The following is a 7,905-nucleotide window of genomic DNA, read 5'->3' as shown; positions in this document are numbered from 1 at the left end:
GAAGCTTTAGAGAAAAAAAGAAGAAGTAAAACCAAGTGCTAGAGGACATAAAGAGCATATTTGTTGATGCTCTGAGTATTGAGGTTGATAGTACTCAACCTATTCTTGATCAATTAGTAGAAATTTTCCACAAATTCAAAGACTTGAATGCACAGGAGAAGCTACTTCAAAGAGCTGAAAGAATGTTTGAAAACAAAGTGTTGGAGCAAGTTGCGTAGAAGATTGCAATAGATCAAGTTGAACTATCTAGAAATCTTGCTACTCTAGAAACCTCTATAAATAATGATGTTTCATTATTTGTCACACTAAGTGATACATCTGTCTTCACAAAGGAAACCAAGGAGAAATTGTCCAAGATAGATAAATACATGAAGGAAAGTGCACACTAGCTATCACTTGATCCAAGTTATAGTTTTTCACATTATACAAAGATCAGATATCTGACAAATCTGCAGGTAGAATTATTGAAGGAAGAAGCCAGAATTAGGGCCACACTAGCAAAAATATAGGGCATGATTCTTCCAAACATGGATGCATTACAAAAACACATTTAGCATGCAAAGACTCCCATCCATGACAACAAATTCTCCATAGATGATCATATGATGGAATTATCAATAGAAGTATAAATTGCATTGCATGCAAGTAAGGTACTACAAAAAAATTGGGACAAGACAATGGTACTACTTCTAAAGGTATATTCTGATTTCTTGTCACATTTTTGTATTATCATATAGATATTATACACCTTTGGCATTTATGTCAAAAAAGGGTAGAAGTATATATATTGTATATGCAAAGAGGGAGAAGATATTGTAAAAGGAGGAGAAGTATACTATACTCCAAGTGTATGTATATAGGAGATATATGTGTATGGGGGAGTAGTATATATACTTGAACAAATAAGTAGAAATTATCTCTACAAAAGCAATTTTGAAAAATCAAAAAAATAGAGTATCTTACCGAGCAATAGTAGCAAAAAGTCAAAACCAAGTTGAAGACACAAAATGATAATAAGGAAGTTTTTCACTTATAGTTTTGAATGTTCAGATTTTTGTTTTTGTCACTAATGCCAAAGGGGGAGATTGTTGACATTAAGGTCAAATTGTCTATTTGTGACTTAACACTTAGTCAAATGGCTGCAGTTGCTACCAAGCCCATCATTTAGTTTGAAGCGTTAACCAAGTGATTTAGTTGTTCCCAAGACAAGTACTTAGAATATTGTATCTACCGAGCACTTGAGTCAGTTCACAATGTTTACCAAGCTTCAGAGACTATGTACAATGCAAACCAAGCATAGCAGAGGCTACCAAGCTATTCAGTAGAAGTGAAGAAGATTGTAGTGTTAACCAAGATATGGTATGTTAACCAAGTTATACAGTATCTACCAAGCTCACTATGTTAACAATATGAATCTAGTGTTGAGTGAGTCATGCAGTGTCAATCGAGTAATTCAGCAACTACCAAGTTTCTCGATGTTCACCAAGTCACACAATGTTGACCGAGTTTGAGCTAATTGAATGTGATTAGTATGGACCAAGCTTCAAGTTCAACTGAGTGCCAAAGATTGCTAAGCATTGATAGAGTTTGCCAAGTATCAGAACATTACCAAGTTTGTCTTCAAAACCTAAGTTACAACAGTTGGGCTAACTTTGTGAATTATGATGAAATTGGTATTATAGTCAACTCCAATAAGTTGTGATTTGGATTGATATAAATGTAATGCATTGTATCATATCCAAGAAAATATATGAAGTAGTATATGATGAGTAGGAATGTGAATTGAAAAAGGCTACAAGAAATATAAGGGACAACAGAGATTTATCCATCATAGTAGGTGATTATTATAATTCAACGATCTTATTTAGCAAATCAGAGTTTCAGATTAGAGATCAACCACTGGTTCATCCTAACAAGTGCATCAACCAAATCCTTTAACAGGGTAGACTTAACAGTATTTTTCTAAATCTCTTAATTGAGTGCATACTTTATTGTATGTTTGTAAATCCTTTAACAAGGTGGACCTCACAGTCCTTATTGCTCCTAACATGGCAGATCACCAGAAGTAGTCAATTGTAAGCCTTAATAGGTTAACTTTATATTGTAGTACTAAAGCTTGTGGGTATCATCCCCACCCTAATTTTACTTTCTATTTAGAAGATTTTTGGGTCACTACATCTTGTGTCAAAGTGTTATGGATGTTTATTAATTTTATTCTTTCATGCATGCAATTAGAGTAGAATATTATATGAAGGATTAATTGGTGAAGTAAGATAAAAGTTTTATTGGTTCCTAATTCACCCCTCCCCTCTTGGTAACCTTGCCTATCTTATACTTTCAAAAACATCAAATATGACTCAAAAACATGAAATGTCTCACACATTCAACCAATTTGGCCCATACTGACAACTTTTGCACATTTGGGAAACTTTATGCCATAATTATGTATCTTGACCTTATAATCCTAACTCTTACATCAACGAGCCTCAAGTAGCTTTATTACATCATAAAATTATTATAATGATCTTATTACACCTTATCTTGACCTAACATGTCACATTTACCAATAAAGTCTTATTGGACCTTGGGTGCTCTTACACTATTTGTATCACTATTTTATGCCTCAATATTATTGTGTCTACCTTTTGTGCAATCATATTGAATACAAAGACACAACCCACTTAGCAGTTATTTTAGAAATTTTATTCTTGGTTAGCTTGTTTGAAATTTGAATCCCTCTAGGCTTAACAAGTTAATTAGTTTTAATTATCCTTAATATTTCATGTGTAAGGATCATCCAATTGAATGGTCAAATGCTTTAAAAGTTGACTTTATTCACAAAAATAATTGGGAAGGGGTTCATAGTGGATTTGGCTAGCTAGAAGATAGCGACCAAATGATATTCCATAAAAGTGATCAAGATGTGGGAGTTATAGGTGGTGATCTATTAGATTGCCACATAACATGGTGAGCACATACTTATCTCATGCCACATATAATTGAGGGTAATCTTGACTAGTGTGTTTCATAAATCAAATACATACACATGAAAAATTACATCCTCATTAGATGACTAAATTAAATTACTTCTTAGTATTCAATTTGAAAACAAAAATTATGACAAAGAACTGTAAACATATATTACAAATAGAATATATGTAATCCCAACATGCACTAAAAAGGACAACTTTGTATGCTTCAATGACATTTCTAAGATTGGTTCCTCCCAAATTTATTCAAACAAATATGCCAAAAGATTGTTAAGATAATGTGATAGATATTGTTGTTGTTTGGAAGCTTGAGTGCGTTATCCCAACCATGCTCTCATTCCTTGGTGATGGATTTTGAGTAGTAGTTACATGAGAAGGTATTGGACATAAAATGAAGCGCAACTTATAATTGAGGGGTTTAGACCTCAATAGTTCATAAGTGATAGAATACTATGGGACTTTGATGTACACCATATGTAAAAATAATACAGTATTTCCCTATAAGAGGCTAAGTGGATTTATTAAGCATACTTATATTCGTAAAGACCTTGTTGCCACTTCCAGCTCTTTTCAAAAAAAATCTTGATCCCTTTGAATCATCTCCCACTCCTTACTTCTACTTAATTTCTTTCCTTTGTATTTTTTTCAGCTCTCTTGATTGACTCTAGGTTTTCTCATCTTGTTTATCTCACTTTTTCAATTTTCTTACCACAACATGCATTGTCTTTCTCCCATTGATATATTATCATTAGGTTATTTGGGTGATGAGATGTGCCAACTCCACCTTATTCTTGTGTTAATTGATGGTGAGCCTCCATCACAATTTGGTGCTCAAGGGGTCTTTGTTAAGGGAATACCTTATTTTTAATCCTAGAGAAGGAAGGACTAGGAAGACTCCACACAAAAGGATTGATCCAATATGCAAAGAAAAGCTGATGGTGACCACAAGGATAATCCTAAGAAAACTTGAGGTTTAATTATAACGTCAAACCTTAGATTAAATATAAGAAAATGTTGGGTTGAGAATAAATAAAATGAATAAATTGCTTTTAAACATAAAATATATATGCAAGTGGAATGAATATAACTACTTTACAAAAAATAGCCTAGATTAAAACATAGTTAGGCTAGTAAATGAACATAAGTAAATGAGACAATTAACAAGAGGGTAAGATACTTAAGTGTAGACAAATGATCGAATACCACTAATTTGTCATGCAAAATTTATTTACAATAACTTGAATAATTGATTTCCACTAGTTTGATGTATCATGTTCAATCTTGATTTGGATATATTTGATAAGATGCATGAAACTAAAATGTACCATGTGTCTTAGAGGCTTGATAAAATATTTATTTGATAGAGCTATTTCATCTTTGCCAATACTTGAATGTGGTCAAGGTGGTGTTTATGAACATTGCTAGAAGACTGTTAACTTAATAAGCAATATGTTATTCGTCGTCAATCCTTTGTTTGCTTAGGTTGATGGCAATGAATGAATTTAAAGACAACATACAAAAGAATGCACATGGCCTATATTAAGATAAATTAAATTTGATTTTTTGTTCCTTCAAAAAATTGAAACATGCTCTAAAGATTTCACTTTATTAAATTACATACTTTTAGAATTTGGAATATTAAAAATTGGGTAATGACATAGGAATGAATCTCATGATAAACTACCTTCCCAAAAAATATAACAATCTTATAAATTTGAATTCAAATATGTTATATGAAAAATGATAACTATGCAAGTTTTCCCATTACAAATAATAATTTCAATTTATAAATAGTTATTAAATTCTAAGCATTTGTATGCATTATCTTAACATAAATATATTTCATGACTAATTAAAATAAAATAATGTTATATAATTATAATAATAATAATAAAATTAAACTTTTTAAAATTATATATTTTATTAAATAATGATAAATAAATTTCCACTTCACTTTTATGTATTAATTATTTTATTTTATTTTTAATTTTAAATAATAATTTATTTCATATATTAAAATACCTTTGAATCAATAATAATAATAAAACATGTTTATATTTCCTATCAAATGAATCATTTTTAATACTCACAAGAAATACGTTTTCCAATATTCCAAGAGAGTTTCAAATTTCAGACGACTTTTAAAATTTCAAAAGCATTGTAAATTTTGACTTTTGTCTATAAGCCGAAAAAATAGGAGAGGAGCGCGGAGATTTTGGGCTATATAAGTAATTTTGCTGAATAGGAAACACAGATTGCTTCATTCTTGTTTAAATTTTTTTCTTTGGATTTTTTTCTTCGCATTTTTGGATTTTATTTGTTGTAAAGTGTGCACACTGGTTTGTCTCATCTGTCTATTTAGTTTCTGTGTGTTTTTCTGTTAAATTTTTGGTCAGTTGTTTGTTTGATATTTTTTTTGTATTTTTGGATATTTATTTTTATCTATATTTGTCTATTTCTTTTTGAGTTTTTTTATTTTTTGGGGTAACAGAGGAAGAGGCAAGGAGAAAAGGGGAGCAGCTGTAGCTGATGGAGTCAAGATTCTTCTTCTTGGTATGTAATCCAACCTCTTTGAATTTTGTAATCATAAAAAATATGCCTATTTGTAGAAGTAAGAAATTGGCATTCATGGATAATTTTAGGTTTATATATATTTTAGCAAATTTAAAGGTTTGTTATCCTACCCCTTTTGTAGAATATATATCACAGTATTTTCTTTTAGGTAATTCATGGATTTTATGAATAGGTGTGGCTTTGGATTCATTGTAGTAGATGTAGCAGGTTTATAAATTAGATTATTCTTAGATTTCTAATTTTCTGGATTTAGTGTCTATTGTTATCATCCCCAAGTTTTAATTTCTAAATCTATAGATTGGAGTTTTTTTTTTTCTGTCTTCAATCGATAATGGATCTTATTTAGTTCAATATTATTGCCTATCTACTCAGGTGGCATACTATAAAAATCATGCAGATTATCTCGCATTCAATTAGGAGACCTTTTCAATTTTGGGGGTTTTATCTGAATTCAATTTTTTATTTGCTCTCCTTATCCTGATGAAGGATGTCAAAGTGTGATCTCTACACAGTTTTAATCCAAAGGCTTTTGAATTCAATGTATAGTTAGATGGAGTCTAAAGAGATCTATTAAGAAAGAGAAGTGTAGTGTTGAGCTTTGTCATCTGTTATCCCATTCTTTTCTTTTAATTAGAAATTCCATCAGCTTTCTTTCCATGGCTGCAAGTTAATGTTGGTAATAGGGTATATACACACTTTGACAACAATTTTTAAATTATTTTGTCCATAAGTGGATTTCGTTACCTTTTGCTTCCTTTGGCCTTGTGGGTAAGGGTTTCAAAATCAGAGACCATGGTGGGTAAGGGTTTCAAAATCCAGAGAGCCTAATCGTTTAGATTCTCTGCATTGACACAATAATTCGATGTATTTTATTTTGTAGATATTTTATTTGTGCCAATGCTTTTTTTGGACTGCCTGTTGCTTGTTTTCGTATGTGAAGAGTTAAAAGTACTTAACGATTTTTCACATTTGAGCCTTTGGAGATGGAAATCTAGGCTCTTCAAAGAAGAGAAAGTTTAAATGATTAATGGAAAAATATTAATCCTCTCTTGAAAATTCTATCATTGAGCCTTTGGAAGAAGAGGAGATAATTTCATCATTCCTGTCAAGCGGGAAAAGGAAAACTTCACCCTTACAAATCAAAGGAGGTAAAGTTAGGAATTTAAACTCAATAAATATAAGAGGTGAATTTCAAGCCTAGGTTGGTCAGCTCTCATTGAATGGTCACAAAAGAGTTTTGAAGAAAATCTTCAACAGGATAGTACTAAAGGGTCTAACCTAGGCATTAACATTTTAGGTGAGGGCAGATTTTTATGGAGCTAGAGGTGGGTTATGACTTATTTGGGCTATCAAATGAGGGCTGATTGATGATGAATGGAGAGTTAGAAATAAAACATTTTTTTTAATTTCAGGAAACGATGTTTTAAAACTAAGAGTCAAAAGGAATTAGATTTTGCAATGGATTCGATGAAGACTCACTGAACTAAACTTTGTCACTAGGACTTTGGACACCATCCACATGTTTAGTTATAAGAAAATATGAGGGAAATCATCAACAACATGCGGAAGTTGACTAGTGAGAATCTAGACCAAATGATTATCACCTCCTTTTGGAATTATCACTATGATTAATCAATGCCAAAGGCTATCAGCAATCAACAATCAACAATTACATCACCCAAGCAGATATCCAGCTCATACACCAACTCCTTAATATTCGTATGAGTGTGGCAATCAACAATTACATCACCAAAGAAGATATCCATAGCTTCTGAGCTTCTAATTTTGAGCAGATCATGATCCAATTTCTTCCAACACTCCTCATCCTGATGAGGTCTATTGAACGAAATTGTTGAATTGATATTGTTTGAGCACATAGCAGACAGTTTTGCCAGCTAAAATTATAGAGACTAAGAATAAAATGGGCACTACAATTGCAACCAAGAAAACAGAGCTGGATCCAATGAATAAAATTTGTATTTCAAAATTATGTTGCTGTTGATAAAAGAAACATAAACATGATCAAAATCCACATAAAGCTCCATGATTTGAGTAAAAGACTTGATAGTTATTACAATCATAAACAAAAGGTGACTGATAAAGTTGTCTGTTGAAAGGTTGTGATCTGTGAGACTTGATTATGATAGAAAAGATCACAATCACAATCCTCCCTTTGTTTTGGTGTCAATCAACAACTGATTGTTATGCATTAATGTGTATTCTTTGGGAGCCCAATATAGGAAAATTGGACACTATATTCACAACATATTATTTTGGTGTCAATCAACAACTGATTGTTATGCATTCATCTGTATTCTTTGGGTGCCCAATATAGGAAAAT

The sequence above is a fragment of the Cupressus sempervirens genome, chromosome 11 (genome assembly GCF_028749045.1).
Source record: "Cupressus sempervirens isolate cs-2001-9-10 chromosome 11, ASM2874904v1, whole genome shotgun sequence".
NCBI classification, from domain to species: Eukaryota; Viridiplantae; Streptophyta; class Pinopsida; order Cupressales; family Cupressaceae; genus Cupressus; species Cupressus sempervirens.
The sequence above is the reverse complement of the archived record's forward strand: the minus strand, read 5'-3'. Positions refer to the sequence as shown.